The 24074-nt window shown below is 37.4% G+C and overlaps 1 pseudogene; it reads left to right on the top strand.

The window, feature by feature from the left end:
* The first annotated feature begins 530 nt into the window (after positions 1-530).
* LOC133779188 (kinesin-like protein KIN-UA) lies at positions 531-4216 on the top strand (annotated as a pseudogene).
* The last annotated feature ends 19858 nt before the right edge of the window (positions 4217-24074 follow it).

Genomic DNA, 24074 nt, shown 5'->3' with positions numbered 1-24074 from the left:
TTATATTACACACATTACTACAACTATCTATACTCAAGTGACCTTAGAACTTTAATTAAATTGTGCATAATATTAATTCAAATTGGCCCCGTTATCATTTTGTTTTTCTCATCTTCCTTATCAAATCTATCAAATAATACTATCATAATCTTGGATTGCATATCGGTTAATGTTGAACAAGCATTTATATAATCAAATAGCCAAATAAATACCTCTTGGAATAACCTTTCGAGAAGGCCATGAAACTGTTGAACCAACAACTTCTCGTATAATAAGCATCACATAGTTAGGATGAAATAAATAAGCACCAGGCACAACAACAACATTATTCTTTTTATCAACAAAAAAAGATTACTTGTTTTTTTATATCTTAACATTATCATTGTATTTTTTTTAGTCCACATACTTTTGCCGTTGGCTGTCCCCTTTTTGTACTTGCTTGTCTAGTTGTCTTTAATCAAAGAGAAATCATGATTACCTTTAATAAAATGTCAAATTTATAATTCAATTAATTCCACTTTATTTTTCTATATGTGGATGTAATTCCTGGAAGAGTTCGAGTTGCTGTAAGATTGAGGCCCCGAAATTTGGAGGAATTGATGGCGGATGCTGATTTTGCTGATTGTGTAGAGTTATAGTCAGAGGTACCCTGCTGCTATATATGGGGTTTTTGGTAATAGTTGCCAACCCTCTGCAGACAGTATTTTTTGATGCTTGTGGTAACTAAATTAGATTCTTTTTCTTTTGTTATCATCTTAAAAGGTTGAAATTAGACTCTGATACATTCGAGTTTGATGAGGTGCTAACTGAGTTTGCATCACAAAAACGTGTTTATGAAGTTGTGGAAAAACCAGTTGTGGAGGTGCATCTACATCAAATTTTCTTTCATTATTAGTGTTGTACTTATGCATAGCACTTGTATAATACAAACTATATTTTTGTGGATATTTCATTAAGTAACATGGAACTTTGTAATTCTCTTTTCCTAGAGTACCCTAGATTGTTATAATGGGACAGTCGTGGCATATAGGCAGACTGGTACAAGTAAAACAAATACTCTTGGAAGACTTGGAGAAGAAGGCACAACTGCTCATGGTGTAATGGTGCGCACAATGGAGGACATTTTAGCAGATATTTCTCTAGAGACTGATTCTGTGTCAGTTTCATATTTGCAGGTTGTTATATTTTGAGGCAAATTCTTTTATTTTTTTTATACATAGTCATAATCTTATGTATATTCCTTGTCAGATATTTGATTTCATAAACAATCAAACTTGTTTTGTGCTTTGATTAATTTGTAATATTTTCCAAATGATCCTAGTTTTTTTTCTTTCCATCTATGCTTGCAGCCTTATATGGAAACTATACAGGACCTTCTTGATCCTGCAAATGATAACATTTCCATAGTGGAAGACCCCAAAACTAGAGATGTTTCTCTACCAGGGGCTACAATAATTGAAATTTGGGACCATATGAGTTTTATGGAACTATTAAGACTTGGAGAGGCTCACCGTTTTCTTGCAAATACAAAATTGAACACAGAATCTTCTCGTAGTCATGCTATTTTGATGGTAATACTTAATGTGTAATCTTGGTACTTCAATGGTTCTGAATTTTAAAAGTTTTAAATTGTTTAAGATGGAGCATTAACAATCACATAAACTGCTACAGGTGAATGTGAAGAGGCATGTGAAAGGAAGAGATTCAACTCTTTTGAATGAAAATGATAATATCTCCAACATAAGTAAAACTCTAAAGGCTCCTTTAGTTTGGAAGGGCAAGTTAGTTGTAGTCGATCTAGCTGGTTCAGAGCGTATTGATAAGTTAGGTATGAGTGTTTGAATTTCTTATTACAAAATGAGTCTTTTTTTATTGTTTGCTTTGTTGACTGGCCTTTATTCATAGGAACAACTTACATTTAGAAACATTTATACCAATTGTTAGCAACATTTAGCAACAATGCGGCATATGCTTTAAACTGAGGCAATTTTTTCTCCACAGTTTATGCCAACTTAAGGAGGAATTTGATTACAAATATTTATCCACAAGGCTAGATATACAATTAGATAAACTTATTATGGAACATGAAAGGTAGCAGAAAGCATTTAAGGATGAAATTGAGAGAATAATCATAGAGGCACAAAATCAGATTTCTGAGACTGAAAGGAATTATGCAGAAGCCTTGGAGGTAAATATTTGTGTTAATATTATCCAGAAGCATCATGTTCCTTTGAAAATTTTGGCATGTTTATTTGTCTTTTCAAGTGTGTTCCTTCATGTGTTAAGTTTTCTTAAAAGCTAATTGGTCTTAATAGCTTTTCATTTTATTATTTTTTATAAGCAAGAAAAGTAGCTCAGGTCTCCTTGTTTTTTTTTTTTAATACATGAACTTCTGATATGATAAGTGCCTAGAGTTATTTTAATTGTTGTAATCCTCATTTTTTTTATTTGTAGAAGGAAAGATTAAAGTATCAGAAAGATTACATGGAATCCATAAAGAAGCTTGAAGAGAAATTGATGATGAATCAGTGAAACCATGACAGTGACAAAATCGCAAATGGAGCGAAAGATAATGGCACTGATGTGACATCTAACAAAGAGGTAATTATATCAGATGAGAAAAAGAGCTTCCTATATAATTGTTTCTGAATGATACCTCTATTATCATCACATAAGTTGGAAAAATAAAGCATCAAATCAAACAACACATTTTGCTTATTCTGTACTCTGATCCACCATAAAGCATGTTTGGTTGCACTGATGTCTCTAAGGATGTAATAATTATACAAGTCTAATTCAACTAGAACAAAAACAAACACTAAAATAAATGGTGGGAATTTATTATATATAAAGTATTCACTATTGCTTTTGATCATCTCAATATCTCAGTCATTAAAAAATTGGCTTATATAGTGATGAATATGTTGCTTTATTATAGCATCTTAAACTTAATATATGGAATAGTAGATAACTGTAGCAGATCTATTTAGAAATGGATGTGTGGCTTATCTTAAATTATCACTTAGGCTTCTGATTTTCATGCCATATCTGGTCTCTTCTTTCACTCTCCAATTCAACTAACATTTTAAATTATATTGTAATGTGTCTTCGGAAGTTTATTTCACAGAATTTGTCTGCTCTAGAGGAAGTTGTTGAACTCAAAAAAATGCTTCAGAAAGAAACTCTTCTAAGGAACAATGCTGAAAGGGAAATTAATATTCTAAAATATCAACTTTCTCAACGGATAAGGTCAGAGGTATGTTTCTTCCTCTCTTCTTATAACTGTAATTCGTTGATGCCTTTATAGTATTAATTATTTCAAGTTACTCTCCTTATTATTCTTAAGATATCAGTTAGTTCCATAAGACTATAACAGACTATATTCTTAGGTATTAAATACTTGAAGTATTAATATATATATATCTGATATGTATTAAATCACTACTTATGGAATAAAAATTCAAATTTTGGGAACCATTGAAGCTTCTGATGATCATTCAGTCTACAAGAAAAAGGGAAAACACTGGCAAAACTCGGGAAAAATGATAAAGACAAGGTGTGTTATCTATCCATATATAATATCAACTATTTATTTCTATTTTGCATGTTGGTATTTAATGCATTATATGACAGTTAAAGTGCAAGTTTTTATTGTTTTCCCTGAAACAAGCTGTAGCTAGTAATAAATTTATAGTTATGATGAAACTTAGTCTGAGCCTCAATTGGTGCTTTTATTGAAAATCTTGTACTAGTTGAATACAATGAGATGTATTGGTTATACTTAGGGACTCTATAAGATTGCAAGCAAGAAAATTGTCCTTGGCTCGATTCTTATTTATTTCCTTTTTTATGACTTAATTTGCATTATGAGTACATATCAGTTTCTACAGGCTTTAGTCATCATTTCTTATATAATTAATATGATTTCTTTCTCTCATTTTCAGGAAAAAGTTTGTGAAATATATGGTGGTGGTAATAATCCTCGTTACAAGCTTTTGCTTGTAACTTGTTCTGTATGCAACACAACTTTCTGAATTATGTTGTTGTGTTGCAAGTCTTAACAGTTGAACACTTTTCTTTTGTTTGACTTATAGATCAAGACAGAGGTATGTGAATCTATTTGAACACAAGCCTTAATGGGAATACATACACATGCAAGATTTCTCTTGTATTTTGCCAGGATATTTTGTCCTCAGATATTGTTGGCTTACTTTAGTAGTATAAATCATGTATGAATATAATATTTATGTCCTTTAATATTAACGGTGCTTTAATATTGTTGTTGTTTCATTTCAGACCAAGACACATATAGAGAGAATCAAATGGAAGGTCAAGATATACTTTTTGGGCTCCACAAACATGCTTTCAAATCAAATACAAAGAACAAAGCATCATAATATTTTTAGTTTTTTTGTTCACTTTTTAAGTGAAACATGGAGGTTTTTTCAAATTTTAACTAAACCTTTTAACTAAAAGTTTATTATGATACCAAGTAAAAAAATTCACACAACACACAATAAGTTTTTTTCCTTATATCACCGCAACACACAAACAAATTTTCCAGAACCTACTTCTCTAAGACACACAAGTTTTCGACCTTCCGTTATCACCGCAACACACAATTTTAATCTTAGAACCTACTTCTCTACGAATGAATATTTAAGATATTCAAACTCCTCTAACATTTGTATGATATTAATAAAAGAGTTAAGAGAACATACTTCCGTACCTCTTGCAATTAATAATCAAGTTAATTAACTTTGCAATGCTCATTGCCAATTTGATCCACAACCTAAATAATATAATCAATACCTAAAAGATTAATACAAAATTAAAATTAAATGATACAATAAAAATGATAATTGAAACTATGATTTCACATATTTTGTTTGTTGATTTGGTTTGAAGAGCACACATGGCTTGATTCCAACATAAAAATGTAGATATTCCAACAAAATTGAGCATATAGGTTATTAATTTTTAAATGATCTAAATCAATAATTGTTTCACAAGTACTATTTTTCTCTACATACAAAGCTTGATTAATTAATAGTAAGAAATCAATTATTTAGAAAGCTCATTCAATAGAAAAATCATAACAGCAATTTAAATGTAGATAATTCTCTCACCCAAAACTCTTTAAGAATGAAAGAACATTCTCTTTAAAAATATAGGAGCCAGAAAATTTCAATAGAAGAGAAAGAGAAGTAACACATACCTGGGTTAGATAATATCCAAAGACAACCTTGAAACCATTTAAAGCAGCTCAGAACCAGATTTTCCAAGAATTCAAAAGAAAATTTTAAAATTCACTCTCCAGCAACTCCTATTAAGATCCAAATGTGAGAGAGGAAAAACATGAGAAAGGTTGAGCTTTCCCAAAAAAAAAAAAAAAAAAATGACGGAGAGAAGCTCGAATTTTGGACTCAAACATAAAATTAGATAGATAAATGTTTTAATACAGACAAAAAAAAGCATAAAAAAGCTTAAAATTAATGAAAATTAAAAGAGATGAGAAGAATATAGAACTTAAGTAGTGTTTTGATACAATTTTCTAGCAATCTTCAAACTTTAAATGGCAAGGCATTTCAACAGCTTACATCCCTTACTTCCTTGGATATTAATAACTGTAAAAGCCTTTGTTGCTTGCCAGAAGAAGGGTTGCCTGCTTTTCTTTCTCAATTGTCAATCTATGGATGTCCTTTGCTAAAGCAACGATGTGAAAAAGGAGGACAAGATTGGCCAAAGATTGAACACCTAGCTTTTCTGTATGTATACTGGTAAATTAGGTGTATAAAATATATTTTTTAATGATGTATCATGATTCATACGAGATAATACACCAGTATATAATGTGTTTTAGGCAGAGAGTACAAGTGGTTTTTGAATTAAAAAAAATGATTACGTAACTAGGCTAGCTATAGTAAGAGATAAAAGAAAGCTTAATGAGAAGTGAGAGGAAAAAATGTACTTGAGAGTTTTGAAAGAAGTTTTCAAATGCTTACATTTGTGAATCTTTTGGTGATTTTTCTTAGTGAAAATCTACCCTTCTACCGTTATGTGGAAGTAGACTTTTGTTTCTGGTTAGTTTCTTGTGTGTTTTGTTCTTCTTGAAACATATCATCCCTAGCAATAAGGTTGAGAGTGGCACATATTTTCGATGGCTTTTACTAAAGAGTTCTATAGACTAGCCAATAATATTGCAGAAAAATCATCTAAATCAGGTGCCGAGCCCATATTTCAAAAGAAACAATAAACTGGAATTCCACATCTGTTGTGCCATTATATTATTTGTTACCATGTAAACTGTCATATTATTTGAGTTATTTTTTTTAAGATAAATATCATGAAATATAACATATTTGTATTCATAATTTTAAAAACATTAAAGTCTACACATTCAACCACTCAACCAATCAATTGTACACAGTTCAATGCTACATTGCATACAACATTATTTCATAAAAAGTTTTAAAAATATTTAGCATATACATTAGGAGTAGATTTTAAATTAAAGTATTACTTCGCTTTTTTATGTATAATAGCATCAGAAACACTACATGCAAATCAAAATATAATACTCCATATAGCAGGGGATTCATGGTATTTATGGTCCAGCAAATATGAAAGAGAATTATTTCATAAAAAGTTTAAAAAATATTTAGCATATACATTAGGAGTAGATTTTAAATTTAAGTATTACTTCTCTATTTTGTGTATAATAGCATCAGAAACAGTACATGCAAATCAAAATATAATACTCCATATAGCGGGGGATTTATGGTATTTATGGTTCAGCAAATATGAAAGAGAATCAAACATTCCACAATACAATTACAAATAGCATGACATTGCAACAAAAAGCAACCAAATGATGTTTCTGGTCCCCAGTATACAATTACAAATAGCACTACACTACATCAGAAAACAACCACAAGTATTTCCTGACAACCAAATATAGATAAGATAAAAACAATGCCGCCCGTGTTTTATTTTAACTTGGGGACTACCAACTCTAAAGTGATTTTCTTCCATTAATGGTTTGACACTATTTTGGTTACATCATTAGTTATGTTTTGTGTGTTTTTTATTTCAATAAGAATTGCTTCTGCTTGGGTGTTATTTGAGTACTGGTTCAATGATTTCCTTTTTAGTTTATTTTAATTATTTTGTTATGATATTTCTATCTTGGTACCAGTAGAGTAATTATCTATCCAGCATAATATTCAATCTACAATCATAGTGAATTATGTTAAGGAAATAATAGTTGTTGAGATTCAAAATACATGGAACAAACTTGACCTTCAATATTCATGCTAAGAGTTTTGTTTGTGTATATTATGTTGTAAGGAAAAATTTCTCATTTTCTAATATTGGCTTTGAATATTGATCATTCTCTGCTCTCTATTAAGATTACCAAAGGGAATTATTCAATTTCTTTGGCTTAAATGATCAAGAATGTATGTTCTTGTGCATCGGCAAATTCTTGCATATCAAAAGTACAAAACAAAAATCCATGACTTAAATATGTTTTAAAATACTAATCTCTAATCTATATAGTATACAACGCAAATTTTATCATGGTGTGCCAAAAAGGAGTAATATAAAGAAACTACTATGTTGACTAATCCATATATTTATCAATGCTTGGATAACAAAGGCTATATATGCTGTCAGCAGTCCCATTACTGATTACAGAGTAGAATCTTTTAAGTTATCAATAATGAAAAGTAGTCAATTAACTTTGTTTTTGTTAAAAATTTAAATCTAGAAGGCATGTATAGATTTATGCTTGGTTAACAAAGGCTATATATGCTGTCAGCAATCCTATTACTTATTACAGAGTAGAATCTTTTAAGTTATCAATAATGAAAAGTAGGCAATTAACTTTGTTTTTGTTAAAAATTTAAAGCTAGAAGGCATGTATAGATTTATGGGGTAATTTTCATATCAAAGATGAAACTGACATGTCACAACAGAAATAATTTATTGTATAGATTGAACATATATATGTATGGAAATTATATTGTTATTTGGTAATTGAAATGGTGCAAACTCTATACATACATTTTATTCATGATTATGTTGTGTATAAAAAAATTCTCATTTTCTGGTACTGACTTTGACTAGCGATCATTCTTTTCTCTCTAGCTATATTAGTGCATCTATGATGATGATTATTTAAGACGTTGCTACTAAACTCAAGTTTATGATATACACAAATGAAACCCAAACTTGATATTCATATCCAGACCTCTTTTCTACTGAAATCATCTAGCTGACTGTTTTTCTTCGAGACCCTAATCCTTTTCTTCTTGAAAATGATCTCATTTCCTTGCCAGATAATTTTAGTAGGCCCTTCTTCGTATTCCCCTTCATCACTCTCATTACCCTCATTTCCATAAAATTCATATTACTTTTGCACACACAATAATCTATACTCCAAAAAAATATATGATTGTTGTGTATCTTCAACACATAAAATCATAAGCTAAGGTCCTCAAAATAAATTCTAGGATAGCCAAATAATTTACAAAAAAATATTCCAATGCTATAGAAATAATGGTCTACTCTAACATTTACAATCTTTATCTCTTAAAAAATATGCCAAATTATGAAAGGATACATGGTTGAGATTCAATAGAATCATTCCATCAAATAGTTTTATGCATTATTTGAGCAAAGCTTAGTAATATATTCTTCAAAAAAGATTGTCTGAAGCAGTTAGACTATTTTTTTTACAGATAAATTGATACAAACATGGCATATCAAATAAATCCAAATAACATTATCTTACTAATCTACAAAAGTAATCTATCTCTCACTTCCAAAACATAAACATTGAAACTGATAGTCAATGCGATGAAACAAACAACAAATTAAAATTACCACTATCTCTATCATCATGTTACAGAATGTATACATACATACATACATACTTGTTTTATATATATATATACACTTATATACACAGACAAAGAAAATAGAAATTAAGAAATATCATACCATTTAAGAGAGGCTTCTTTTTGGTAAAACTATTTGTATCAATCATCTTCAACAAGCTTCTGTAGGAAATAAATCATAAGTATAAAGTAAATATTTTCATTGTCAAAACTTAACTAATAATTAATAAAAACAAACTCTTTTAGCCCAACAAACAAAGTAGTAATCATTGTTAAATTAAATAAAATAATATCATACTTCTATACAAAAAAGAACAAGTTGTCTTCCAATGCATAAGGCCAAATCAGTTCTGAAAAACATCAATACTACATTTAAAATACATGTCACAAGCCTAAGCCCAACCAAAACTAGTCGAAATTGAAAAATTCTTCTATATATTTTAGAGAACTCAATCTTTTTAACATTTTCTTTGTCACCCAAGAACACATGCTCACACATGTTGACGTACGTGCTTCTTGTGAGCTAATTAGTTATAGATATGTGGATGCCAAAAATCCACCAAGAAAAAAATCCCCAGTACATGGTAAAAATACAAGGCTAAAAGTCACTTAGTCACATTATCAGGCTCAGACCTATAAGTCTTGTGAAACTGGGAGATTGTCCCAAGGGAAGCATCACATAGTGAGCCATGAAGTATGGCCTTTGTGGATGCTCAAAATTCCATGCCCATAAAAGACTCAAAGTGTATGCTTAGGCCCCATAAACGCCCAAAAATATGGCTGGGTTGGGGCGACCCCGAGCCACTGTTGCCTCTCGCGCGGCAGCCCTGACGGCCTTGCGCGCGCCAGCACCAGGCGAGGCCACCCCCTCGCGTGCGCCAGCACCAGGCGAGGCCACCCCCTTGCGCGCGCCAACACCAGGCGAGGCCACCCCCTCGCGCGCACCAGCACCAGGCGAGGCCACCCCCTCGCGCGCACCAGCACCAGGCGAGACCCCTCTCCTCGCGCGCGCCCAGCACCAGGCGAGGCCACGTGTCCCGCGCGCGCCCAGCACCATGCGAGGCCCCGCATCCCGCGCATGCCACACCATCAACAGGCCTTCCAAGGAGGTCTCGCGAAGGAATAGGAGCCATGCCATGGCCTTCAAAGTATGGGTGGCATGGGAGCCACGCCACCAAGTGGTCACGCGAGTGGGACCACACGCCAAGGGAGCCGTGTCCACAAGGGGCTCGCGAGGAAGGCGTCTCGCCTCGCACCCTTAGACATTTGTTGAGGCCACATGCCCATCACCCATGCTCGTGAGTGACCTCGGGGTGCTTCAGGAATCCCATGCCAAGGACCCGAGAGCCTCGCCTCACGTCATGACCACTGCATGCACCAAGTGTCCCATTCCCTATGCCTTGAAGACCCCAATGCTTAGAGGTCCGGGTACGAGTCGAATGGAATGTTCATGTACGATCTAGTACTAGGTACGACCCTTCAGACCCTGTATGCCGAAGTACGGACACCCGTACCAGTGGGGGAGTGGGAATGCTGGAATAAGAGTTATGGCCCGTACGTCTATGGCCAGGAGTCAGAGTCGACACCACTACCACCTGCGCCACTATGTCTGTCCCCACTCCACTGACATGGGTACAGACAAGTAGTGGAGACATCCACCTGACGCCTGCCCCTGTACTGGATGCAAGACCTCAGCTTCTGAAACCACTCTCCTGACAAAGTACTTATGTACCATTTGGTCTCCTGGACCACCATGTATCCCAGGCCATCAGAGCCTACTATAAAAAGGACCCCTCTCCCACAAGGGAGGGGGTTGGAAAATTCATTGTAGGCAGAGGCTATTGAGAAATATACTAAGGCTTGCTCCATTGTTTATCTGTGTTTACTTTTCCTTAAAGTTTATTCTCAGTTCTTATATAAACTTCGCCCGACTTACCTTTGAGTTTTTCGATCTAATTTCGTTGACGAGATTTCACCGTCAACAAGATATAACAAAGTTCTTCATATAATAGGTAAAGGTTTAGGATATATATATGTGACACCTGCATTGTCTATAGTAATGGTAGAAAAAGGCATAATTTAAAAAAAAAAAAAAAAAGATCATTCCTAAAAGAGGTTGAACAAGGAACTAGTCCATAACAAAAAGTTGTCTCATAAAAAAATAACAAAAGAAAATTAACTTAAAAACAATATTAATTTAGCAATGACATAGTAATGCATAGAAAAATTATAATGTTCATACGGAAGGTGATTCTCCGTAGGATATCCTGAGCATATCCTGTAGCATATCCTGTAGCCCACAGACGAAACACTGCTTCTCCTCTTGTAGCATATCCTGAGCATGTTGTAGAAATATTAGACATCTTTCAAATAAGACATATACTATACTTCCTCCTGACTTGCTCTATAATTTCTTGAAGTATATATAGAGCCATTAGATATGTTAAAACTCAAGTAAGAATAAAAAATTAGTCCAGTTGAGTTGATTATTAGTAAGTCACACAATAGAAACTGCATTCAAATAACATCCCAGACAAAAATCAACACAGTAAAAGGACCATGCAAATCATTTGATGAGCTTGTTTCATCATCATTAGCCTTGAATAAACAGACCACTGCACTTATTTGACAACCTTAAACCATGCACTTACGCTCTATAGGAAAATGTTAACAAACCCAATCAAATTATCTTCTAAAAATAATTTATCACCAAGTATATAGTTTCACGTTAAAATTATAATTAATAATTACTTTAAACACAAACTGACCTATATTGACAAAACCTTCACAAAAATTGAGTTCATTTCTCCTCTTTCATTCCTAAGTATTTTTTAGTTCTAAACTTTTTATTAAAAAAAACACAATAAACAATAGAAACTAAACTCTCACACATGGATAAGGGAATTAAATGAATCTTCATGATACAAAATGTTGAAACTTTCCCATGACTTGCAAGATTCAAAGAATTGATACAAGGAAACCAAGAATAATAAGAACAAGAAAGTAATAAATTAAATGCATTGCAAATCAACTGAGGTAATATTTTCAATTTACCTACATTTGTAGTAGAGGTTGTTAATAGCTTAATTCAATCTAATAAAAATGCGTTTAGTACCCCAATCTGTTAGCATTCTCACTGAGTTCTCTCTCACTCTTGCATTCTCTAAATCCATTTATTCTAGAAATAACCACATTACTCAGGTCAACTAAGCCTTATTTATAGACTTGAGATAGATTACATAAATAACAAAAAAGGCAAGCTAGCAACAAAATTCAGATATATATAAGCACCTTTCAGATCAAGCAACAACAAAGAAAAACTAAAAAAAAAAATATATATTAGAAATCTAAGACAGAAATGAAAACCCTATTGGATGAAGAGATGAGCTCTATCTCTGACCAGAGAGATACACCACAAAATGTAAGAAACCTATCATAACTTAAAAAAAACATTCAAAAAGATCATTCATGCAACTAATATAAATTAAAATACTAATTAAAAGGAACACCTCATGTATTCAATGCCCATTAAACAAATAAGCAACTTTTTTAGAAGTTCAATAATGGTATCATGAATCAATATGCTTTCATTTACAACAAAAATGAATTTAATTTTGTGAAACTACAGAGTATATGGAATAGTCTATATATGACATGAGACATAAATTTAACTTGAATTTAATTGCATATAGCCTACACCCAAGACTTAATTGCTTTGATTTCATTAATAAACATCATGTCTTCCAAATAAATTTATGCAAATATATAAATAATGAAGAAAAAAAACAATCTATCACACACATAATAAACAACACGAATCTACTAAGTCATTCGCTATTGAGGCATTCATTCAAACACCCTGATTGCATAAACTGTAATCTATATATAATGTATAGATTGTTCATTAGTTCATAGAAATGAGAAATGGTTATACGTTTCTAACCAGAGAGAAAGATAAAGGGACAGAGAGAAATGGTTAGGTCTATCCCACGACTTCGCTTCATCAAAGAGGTTGAAAAGTTGGTGATTGATAGGCTCCTTCCATTCGTTGAGGCTCTTGTAGGAGGTTGCGTTGGAAAGAGGTGGTGGTGTTCAAGGTTCATTCTTCACCAATTTTTTTCAACTAGGTTTTAAGAAAGATTAGAGAGGGCAGGGGGAAAATGAGAGAGAGAGAGGAAAAGAAAGTGTATTGCTTGTAAGAGGGCTTTTCTTTTTTTCATTTACCGCTTTTCTTTTTTTTCAGTTGTCACATTTTTACTTTAATTTTACTTTCTTTAGCGCATTTATTTTATATATATTATAATAATTTTTCAATAGTCTTATAGTCATGTGTTATTGAAAGGGGTCTTTGTTGTAGTGAATGGTCGTTATTGAGGGAGGAGAGGAGGCTCGGGTAATTAAAATTGTCCATGGGGCAAAAGAACCACAGGAAAGACGTAACGAGGTTGCCCAGGAAGATGACATTGATTCAAGATTAGGTGAAGACAGGTCTGAGCTCCAAGCATTGGAAGAGCTTGAGGAAATCAGTATCGACCCAGAAGTACCTTCAAGGGTGGTAAAAGTTGGAAAAAATCTTAGAGCTGAAAGGAAGAAGGTGCTGGTTGAGTTTTTGAGATATAACCTAGACTCTTTGCCTGGTCACATGAAGATATGGTGGGAATCAGTCCAAATGTAATAATGCATACTCCAAATTTGGACAGTAATGTGCCTATAAAGGTATAAAAATGAAGGCTTTTGGGGAAGAAGCGGTCAGAAGCTTTAGAAGAAGAAGTAGCTCGCCTACTTGACTGTGGATTCATCAGGGAAGAAAAATATCAGACCTGGGTTGCTAACCCTGTTTTGGTCCCAAAACCCAATGGAAACTGGAGAACTTGCATTGACTTCTTCGACCTCAGTAAGGCATGTCCTAAGGATTTTTTTCCACTTACTCGAATCGATCAATTGGTAGACGCAACAATCAGTCATGAGCTCATGTCTTTCGTGGATGCATATTATGGATATAACCAGATCGCAATGAATCCTGTAGACCAAGAGCACACTAGCTTCATGACCGAGCATAACATATACTGCTACAAGGTTATGCCATTCGGGCTGAAGAATGCTGCTGCAACGTACCAACGACTAGTCAACAAAATGTTCGTTAATCAGATCAGGAAAAACATGGAAGTGCATGTCGATGATATGCTCGTTAAATTAAAGACTGCCAGTAATCATGTATCCGACCTAGAAGAATGTTTTGGCGTGCTAAAAAATATGACATGAAGCTAAATTGTAACGTCCCAAATTACCTAATAAGGTTTAGGGTCTTGATTAGGGGGCCAAGATGGAAATATATGGAATTATATGCTTATATGAGTTATATTTGTGTCTAATTATGTGATTATGTGAGTTATATGATAATATAACTAGATATCCATGTTTAGGAGTATTAAATATGCATGTGGGCTTGTTTCTTATTAGAAGGAAATTTTTTGTAATTTGGCCCGTTATGGGCATAATTGTATATATGTGCATGTATGTGATATATGTGAGGAACCACATTATCAGGTGGGTTTATTTGGGTTACTCGGCACGAGACGATCCTAGGGAGCAAGTTAGCCAGAAAGTTGCAACAGGACCCAATACCCGACTCATGGCTAGTCAAGAGGTATTGTGGGTAACTGATACATTATTAAGCTATCAAGTAACAGAAATAAGTATTCGAGGATAGATTTTGAGTTAGAGAGATTAGAAGGGAATACCGGAGATTTTGACCATTTTGCCATCAGGGACGTTTTTGGTACCCCGAGCCTCGGGATTAGCTTAAGTTACTTAAGCCTTAAGGAAACAAAAAACAAACACTCAAACATTGTCTTAGACACTCATCCAACCGACTCTCTCTATTTCTCATTCTCTCTCAACTTTTATAAGTGAATTCTTTGAGAATTAAGGAGAACTTTAGGCTGAAAGCTTAGGAATTGAAGGCCTAAACTTGGGATTAGATTAGCTACAACTATGGGGAAATTGTTTGCCAGTTGAGGTAAGCTTTAGACCTTGATTTCCATTTAATTTCTACTTAAGTTTGGCTATTCTTGAGCTTTGAGGCTCAAGGTTATGAATTTAAGTTTTGGGTGGAGTTTTGAGTTTATTGACTTGGGGTTTTGTTGTTGGTATTATGTTGATATAGTTATGAGGATTTAGTTGTTGTTCTAGGATTGATTTGGGTAGATTTTGGTAGGTTTTTGTCTGGAGAAAAACAGAGGAATTCTGGGTTCGCAGGGTCAGGTCGCAACCCAGTTCTTCGGGCACTGCGACCCAAGCGAACCTAAAGCCATGGGGGAGCTCTTTCTTTGGAGGCGCACTGCGAGCCTCTAGGGCAGGTCACGGCCCGTGTCTTGGTTGCAGGCAGGAGGGGGGCCTCTAACCTGGGAGGTGCATCGCGACCCTTAGGGGCAAGTCGAGGCCCGCCTCGGCTCTTTTTCCACCTTAGGTTTTTAGCACTGGTAACTCAAACCAAAGTGCTCAAGGTCGATTTCACTATCCGGTTTAGTGGAATTTGACATCCCGGATGCTAAGACTCGATCCGGAAGCCTTTATTTACTCGTTATTGACGAGATCCTATATTATGATTATGACTAGGTTATGGCTAAGGGCTCAGAACTGGGATCATGCTTGAAGGTCGTTCTTATTTTACTGTGCACTCGGACCCGAGGTAAAAATTATGAATAGGGCTTGGGCCCCTGAGAATGTACGTGTTTGAGTTATGATTGCTCTTATTGATTAAACATACTTGAATATTCCATTTTTGGCTAAGTGTTATATGATTATTTGCATGGTGTGCATCGCTAGGGCTTAACCTCGTTAGGGAACATGGTTATTACTATGTTTGCATTTAATTGATTGTGTTATATGATTAATATGTATGCAAACTTGTATTTTCTGAAGTATGCTTATCGGTATCTGTATCTGAATACCTGGTTCAGGGCTTGACCTATTAGTCAAGGGCGGCAATAGCGTGCTGCATTCTGGTCGAAAGGCTTAGGCGCAAATGAGCAATGTGCTATTACGTTGGCCAACACTATGGTTGTTGGAAAACAAAGCGTTTGACTAACTCTATGGCCAGTTTTCTGAGCTAAGGGTGAGGGCCGCATATGACTCTATGGTCACATAGCTAGGGTATAAGGCCCCGGGGTTGACTCTATGGTCAACTATTCAGGGCAGCGACCCTAGAATGGTCCAATGACCATTTATTTGCAATTGTATGCATGCATGAGTAGGTTATTACTGTTGGGTGTAGCGTCCCAAATTTTCTAATAAGGCTTAGGTCCTTGATTAGCGTGACTGGAGGGCAATAAGAAATTTATTATTTTAATATGTGAATTTAATCAGTATGTGATTAGAAATGCATGTTTAGGTGAATTAAATATGCATGTGGGCCCCGATTGGTTATTAGGGGCATGTCTATAATTTTAGCCCATTGAGGGCATAATGTAATAATTGTGAATATTGTGATATATTCGTGTTGCACGATCCAAGACAGTCCTAGGGAGCGGATTAGCTAAAAAGTCACAACGGGGTCGAATACCCAACTCGGGGCGAGTCGAGGGGTATTTCGGGTATTAGACATTTTATGGGGTTATCGGGTGATGAAAATAAATATTCAGAGATATATTTGATGTTAGAACGTTTAGTAGGGAATATCGGGGAAATTTACCATTTTGCCCTCGAGGACGTTTTTGGTACCCCGAGCCTTTGATATAACCTTAGGGAGCTAAGTTAAGTAAAAGAAAAACCAAGAAACATTAAGAACTTTAGAGAAACCAACTCTCTCTCTATCTTGGAGTTCTCTCTCTTTCGAAGCTTGGAGACTTTGATCTATAGGAGAATTTTGGCTTGCTTATCAAGGGAATTGAAGCTGACTGTGATTGAGGATTAGCTCAGGGCCAAGTTATCATTTGGGGTAAGGATTCTAGCACCTAATTATTTGAATTATGTTGAATTTATGCTGGTGTTTCAAGGCTTTGCATGTAAGCTAGGTGGAGAATCACTCTTAGGTTTTAGAAGAGGTTTGGGGTTAATTCTTGTTAGGTTTTGTTGCTGAGACTATAGTAGAGCTACTGTGGTGATTAAGTTGGGTTGTTGGAATGCTTTTGGCGTAAATTGGCTTGGTTTTGGAGGTAAAAATGGAGGATTTTTCTGGGTTCGAAGGGTCGGGTCGTGACATTGTTCTTGTTGAGCCGCAGCCCTCTAGAACACTTTTGAGGCCAGGAAGAAGGGCGGGCCGCGGCACACCATGGATTGGGCCGCGGTGTGCATGCCCTGTTTTGGGGATTAGGGTTTCTGGTTGAGGCGGGCCATGGCATGGGTTCTTGGGGCTGCGGGGCTTAGTGAGTTTTTGGACTCCAAGGAGGATTTAGGCTCGGGAACCTAAAAGTTAAGGATCGGGATGGATCTCAGAGACTAGAATTATAACCCAAAGTTATTTAATGGATTATAACTTGATGGATGGATGTCGTTGATGCATTGTAACTAGGTTTTCAACGAGGCTTGGACTAGGGGACTGTGCTCGGGATATCGGTGCTCGGAAAGCTCGGGACACATGTAAGAAAACTGTTGTACCCATAGAGCAGGGCGAGGACCTATAGTTTGTGTTGCAGGGCACGACCCTATATGATGGTGTTGGAGGGCGTAGCCCCCCATTGATTATGTTTATACGTGTTTAAGTATTTGTTTAATTATGCTATGTGTGCATATATGTGAATGAATGGCAAGAGCCGAGAATGGTGAAGGCCGAGAATGGCGAGGGCCGAGAACGGCAAGGCTGAGTACAGCAAGGGGCCAAGAGTAGTGTTAAGCACGCAGAATGCGAGTTTCCAGGGTGAGACCCCTATAGGATACTTGGGATATCCTCACGATGTAGCCCACAAACCCAGGGCCTGGTAAAGCACCTCGGACGGCATGGCCATTATATGTTTAGCCTGTTGGCAGTTTTATTGTATGCTGATTGATAGATATACATATGTTGATTGCTTGTGTAGAGTTTTCTTGCTGGGCTTCGGCTCACGGGTTCTCTATGGTGCAGGTAAGGGCAAGGGGAAGACTGACCGACCAAGAGTACGGAGAGCGTGAAGTGACGTGTACATGTTTGGCTTGCCTGGCTGCCACGACCAGGAGTATTTTTGGGAGATGTCTTGTATTAAACCAGATTTTGTCATTTAATCGACTTTAATTATATTTTGAGTTGTAAATATTTCTAACAGTATTTTGGGATCCCAAATGTTAAACGCTTTACAATTTTCAATGAATGGTTACATTTTCAAATTATGTGACTTTTAATATAGTTTAGCTACACTTTTGGATTAAAACCTCGATTAGCGAGTTATTTGCACATTCTAAACTCGCTTAGTAATGACTCTAAGGAAGTAGGGCATTACAACTTGATACCACAGCGAGCCAAGGTTTATGGTTCCTGGAGATTGACTGAACATGTTTGCTCGCTGTCAGTGACAAGCTCGACTCAGGGTTGGTTGGTAATGATTGAATTGTATGTTTGATTATGTGCTTAAATGCCTTGTTTGCCTGCTTATCTTATATAGAGCATGATGAATGAGTTAACATATGCATGATGCTAGGGCATGGCCCATTGAGTGTTATATGCTATTTGAATGTTATGTGGATTGTTGTTTATGGCTGGCTGATGTGAATTGGGAGGTGGTTTTGGATGTTGTTATCATGCCTGATGAGCGGCATCGTTGATTGCAGGCATATTGTTGAGATGCCTCGACAATCATCGAGACTCCGTGACAGCAGGGCCGAGGATGTCAATCAGGGTCAGGACCCTCCACCTGCCCCATAGAATTGGCAACAAGTGTTTGCCGAAATGGAAGCTAGACTGCATCGAACAAAGGAAGAACTTCGAAAGCTGAGGCAGCAGGCCCCTCCTCAGGCCATTGGGTTGCCAGTTCAGCAGGCTATGGCGCCAGTTCTAGTTCAGCCTGTTATGGAGAATAGGTGGGAACCTTTGTATGAGTGGTTCAGGAAGCAGCATCCTCCCACCTTCGAGGGTGGACCAGATCCACTGCGGGTAGAGCAGTGGATGAATATGTTTTCCTCCATCAGGGTATCTTATGCTAGCTACATGTTCAGAGAGGATACTCGCATCTGGTGGGATGTAGTGACTCAGAGAAGGAATGGTGCAGTTATGACTTGGGAAGAGTTTAGAAACATCTTCAATGGGAAATATTACAGTGTTGTAGTCCGAGTTGCGAAGGTTGACGAGTTCATCAACCTAACCCAAAACCGGTTGATAGTTACTGAGTATGCCTTGAGATTTGACCGGTTGGCGAAGTTTGCGTTGGATTTAGTGCCAACTGACATGGCAAGAAGGGATATATTTGTGCGGGGATTGAATGTTATGATAGCCGGCGATGTGAGGATTACTTTGGATCCAGAGACTACTACATATGCCATGGTAATGGACAAGGCCCTTATAGCTGAGGGGGCCGAGGATCACATATGGAGAGAAAGCGTTGTTAGGCGCGATGATAGGAGGACAGTGCCTCCTTTTATTGGATCCAGTCGGGGTAGTGGCTCCAGTGAGCAGAAGAGAAAGGCCCTAGATTCTTTTGTTCCACCTTGCTCAGATAGGAGGGCACGGGGTGCATTTAGCAGCTGTCAGGGCGGAGGTGACAACTGCAGGAGTTTTCCAGTGTGTCCTCAATGCAGACGATGTCATTAGGGAGAGTGCAGGATCAGGGCCTGCTTTACTTGTGGGAGTATCAATAATTTGAAGAAGGACTGCCCACAGGCCAGGAAAGAGGAGCCAAAGCAGGGCGGCAGTCTCGCTCATGCCAGAGTATTCACCTTGACTCAGACTAAGGCGGAGGCTAGCCCCTCGATCATGACAGGTCACATTTATAGTGCTGGTTCTTCTTATACTGCATTGATTGATTCAGGAGCTACCCATTCATTTGTGTCTGCTAGAGTGATAGATCAGCAGTGTAGACCTAGTGATTTGTATGCTAGGGGTTTTCAGACTTTGTCGCCAATTGGGGAACTGGTAGTCTCTAGGAGATGGATTAGAGCATTGTCAGTAGAGATAAACGGTAGGGAATTGTCTGTTGATCTGATTGAGCTAGTGATGGATGACTTCGATATGATCCTAGGGATGGGTTGGTTATCGAAGTATGGGGAGACGATTGACTGCAAGCGCAGGATGGTGACTTTTGATCTAGAAGGGGAGGCACCCTTTGTATTTGTGGGGACAGTTAGTGGATTGCGGGTACCTATGATTTCAACACTGCAGGCTAGAGACCTGATGCAGAGAGGTTGCATAGAATTCCTAGCGAACATTGTGGATACCTCTAGGGGTTGTGTCGGTTGGGTCGGGTGAGACCAGAATTGTATGTGAGTTTACAGATTTATTTCCAGCAGATTTTCCAAGGTTGCCACCACAACGGGAGATCGATTTTGTTATAGAGTTGGCGCCAGGGGCGGAGCCATTATCTAGGACACCTTATAGAATGGCTCTGGCAAAGTTAAAGGAATTGAAGATTCAATTACAGGAGTTACTGGATTTGGGGCTCATCAGACTGAGTTTCTCTCCATGGGGTGCTCCAGTGTTGTTCGTTAAGAAGAAGGATGGATCTCTTAGGATGTGTATTGATTATAGGGATCCGAACAAGTTGACCATCAAGAACAAGTACCCACTGCCTAGGATCGACGATTTATTTGACCAGCTACAAGGAAAGACAGTGTTTTCTAAGATTGATCCCCGATCAGGTTACCATCAATTAAGGATCAAAGAAGATGACATACCAAAGACCGATTTCCGCACAAGATATGGACATTATGAATTTCTTATTATGTCTTTTGGATTAATCAATGCCCCAGCAACTTTTATGGATATGATGAATAGGGTTTTCAAGGACTATTTGGACAAGTTCGTGATTGTATTTATTGACGACATATTGGTGTACTATCAGCCAGAGATAGAGTATGAGCAGCATCTATGTTTGGTATTGCAGCGGTTGAGAGAGCATAGGTTATATGCTAAATTCAGCAAGTGTGAGTTTTGGCTACTGCAAGTCACGTTTCAGGGTCATATTTTCAATAAGGAAGGGATTCTAGTTGTAACGACCCAAATTCACTAATAAGGCTTAAGGGCCTTGATTAGTGTGCCAGGAGGGCATTACTGGAGTAATTGTGATTTAATGAGTAATTATATGTTTAATGATGCTTGTATGATAATTGATTATATTATATGATGATATGATATATATATATATGTTTGAGATATATGTGAGAACCACATTATGATGTGGATAATTCTGCAGCCGGCGACTCGAGGCGATCCTAGGGTTAGGTAGCAGGAAAAGTCACAACGGGGCATTATAATTGACTTTGGACAAGTCAGGGGTATGTTAGGTATCGGGTAGTGATTTAGACTATCGGGTGATAAAAATAAATAATTGGAGATATATCTGAGGTTAGGATGTCTAGGCGGGATTATTGGGGGATTTTACCATTTTGGCCTCGGGGACGTTTCCGGCACCCCGAGCCTTGGGATTAACTTAAAGGATAAGTTAGACTTAAGGAAGTCTTTAGAAGAAAACACAAACCGACTAAGTATACTTCTCTCAGCTCACTTACACACTCAAAGGAAACCAAAGGAAGGAAAAACACAGAAAAACAAAGGAAAAACTACTGAGTTTGAGAGGGAACTGCTGGGATTGAGCTGTGTCTTTGGGAATTGAAGGAAGTAATCTGGAGGATTAGCTCAGGAACTGATCAAGGTCTGAGATAGAGCTAAGGTAAGTTCTGAATTTTCGTTTTTGGGGTTAGGAACTTAAAGAAATGACTGAGTTTTAAATGGTTATGGTTTTGACATTCAAGGTGGAAATTGAGGCTAGGGACTTTGAAGATAGGTCAGGGGATTCTTGGAAAATCGATTCTACAACTGAGGTAAGGTTTAAATTACAGTTTGATGGTTGAATTTGAGAGTTATCATGGCTGGTTTTGAGTTCTATGGGTTGAAATTTCAGAAGTTGGAATTGGGGTTTTGGTGAGTCTTAGGCTGGATTTTTGGTTGGATTGTGTTGTCTAAATCATTCTTATGTTGTTATTATTAATTGGTTTTGGTTTGGGGGCTTTGGGATAGCTTTAGGTGAGGTTTGGAGATTGAAAATGGTGATTTTTCTGGGTTCGAAGGGTCGGGCCGCGGCATGGTTCTTGGTGAGCCGCGGCCCTTCAAGGGGTGTTGCATGCTGAGAAAGAAGGGCGGGCCGCGGCATGGTCCAAGCAATGCCGCGGCCCTTACCTGTTTTTGTGCCTGGGATGGCTCTGTTTGGGGGCCATGCCGCGGCATGGGTGGCCTATGCCGGGGCGCTTAAGGGATTTTGGGATTTTGAGATTTTAGGATTGGAAATTTAACCTAAGGTGCTCGGGGTTGAGTCTTTTACTATATTTGGTGAAGTTCAATGTTCCGAGTACTAGAACTTGGCTTGGGAACTCATTTAAGGTTGTTAATGGTGTCTTCCTTCATGGTTGTGACTAGGTACTGAGCTAGGACTTGAGGATCGGATCGCGCTGAAGGAGTATCGCCCGTAACTAACTCATTTGAAAGCTAAAGGTAAGAAAACCGCACCCGAATATATGGTTGTGAATGGGACTAAGTGCTCCCGAGAGTTGTATTGTGTCATCGTTGGTATTATGCCAAGGGACACGTATAAGCGGTCTAAGAGTACCGTTCATAATTTTAGCGCACGGGGCGCGAATTGGCCACTGGGAGCCAGAAACATTAGGATAACAGAGGGAGCAGCCTGTGGGCGCTAGCCCTGGTTATCGTCTGTGCATTATGTTTTATGAGATGAAATCCTTAGTATGTGGTATGCTTGAATGATGATATACTTGGAATTTATGAGATGCTATATGAGTAAATGACTTGATTGCTAATTGTTAATGCTCTGTCATTGCTGTGTTTTCTTGCTGGGCCTTGGCTCACGGGTGCTTCGTGGTGCAGGTAAGGGCAAGGGCAAGCTGGACCAAGCCTGAGGTGGAGAGCTCCGAGGTGTAATGTACATAGCCAGCCATTCGATCACCATGGTCGAGGAGTGTGTCAGGACAGAGACTTCCTAACTGCTCATTTTGCCTTAGTACGGCCGCTAATGTATTTAAACCTTGTAAATTTTGTAAATGACCTTTGAAACTGTCATTTTCGGGATCCCATGTAATGAAACAATGTTTAGTAATGAAAATGTAACTTTTGAGACCAAAACACTTTTAACCCTAGTTCCTCTACTATTTCAGTAACACGTTTTACTTTAACGACTTGGTTAGCAAGTCTGGCACTTTATAAACACACAGTGTAACGGTCTTGGCTATCCAGGGCGTTACACTAGTTTACCCAAGTAATATTGAGGCAGTGAGAGATTGGCCTAGACCGAGCAGTGTTCCTAAAGTTAGGAGTTTTCTGGGATTGGCAGGGTATTATCAGTGGTTCATTGAGGGGTTCTCCAGGATAGCTACACCATTGACTGAATTGACGAGGAAAAAGACTAAGTATGTGTGGACAAACAGGTGTGAGAACAGTTTCAAGGAATTGAAGCGATGACTGATCACCGCTCCAGTGTTGAGTTTGCCGACAGACAATGAGAAGTTTGTGGTTTACTGTGATGCTTCCAAACAGGGTTTAGGGTGTGTGCTGATGCAATCCAGAAATGTGATAGCCTATGCATCGAGACAGTTAAAGGAGTATGAGCACAGATATCCCACGCATGATCAGGAGTTGGCAGCGATGGTATTTGCACTTAAGGTTTGGATACATTATCTATATGGTGAGAAGTGTGAGATATACACCGACTATAAGAGTTTGAAGTACTTCTTTACTTAGAAGGATCTGAATATGCGCCAAAGACGGTGGCTGGAGTTGGTAAAGGATTATGATTGTGTTATCCTGTACCATCTTGGGAAGGCTAATTTAGTGGCTGATGCATTGAGTCGGAAGGGCCCAGGACAGTTGTTCAGTTCGAGACAGATATCTAATGAATTAGCTGAGGAAATAACAAGAGCGGGTATAGAGTTGGTGGTTGGTCAGCTAGCCAACATCACTATTCATTTTACACTCCTTGAGAGGATCGAGGAGGCGCAGGGGAAGGGTTCCCAGTTGAGAGAGCACACAGAGAATGTCTTAGT

The sequence above is a fragment of the Humulus lupulus genome, chromosome 5 (genome assembly GCF_963169125.1).
Source record: "Humulus lupulus chromosome 5, drHumLupu1.1, whole genome shotgun sequence".
Lineage (NCBI taxonomy): Eukaryota > Viridiplantae > Streptophyta > Magnoliopsida > Rosales > Cannabaceae > Humulus > Humulus lupulus.
The sequence above is the reverse complement of the archived record's forward strand: the minus strand, read 5'-3'. Positions and strand labels throughout refer to the sequence as shown.